Below are 215 nucleotides of genomic sequence, written 5' to 3' on the forward strand. Positions count from 1 at the left end.
TGGCAACATCCAGCACTACCATTTTACTCGAATTAATCATTGTACAATTTCTCTCTCATAATTCATTTTCACCAATACTCACATCATCTAAAAAGGAAGATTTAATGAATATATAAATCTTTTGAAATATTCGACGATAAACAAAGTTGTTTGAGTTGGTATTTAATTACGAAGCGACAATATGAGTCAAATGTATTTTCTGTCCGAAGCGTCTC

Source organism: Eptatretus burgeri, chromosome 17 (genome assembly GCF_056783735.1).
Source record: "Eptatretus burgeri isolate ZD-2024b chromosome 17, Ebu_testis_v1, whole genome shotgun sequence".
Lineage (NCBI taxonomy): Eukaryota > Metazoa > Chordata > Myxini > Myxiniformes > Myxinidae > Eptatretus > Eptatretus burgeri.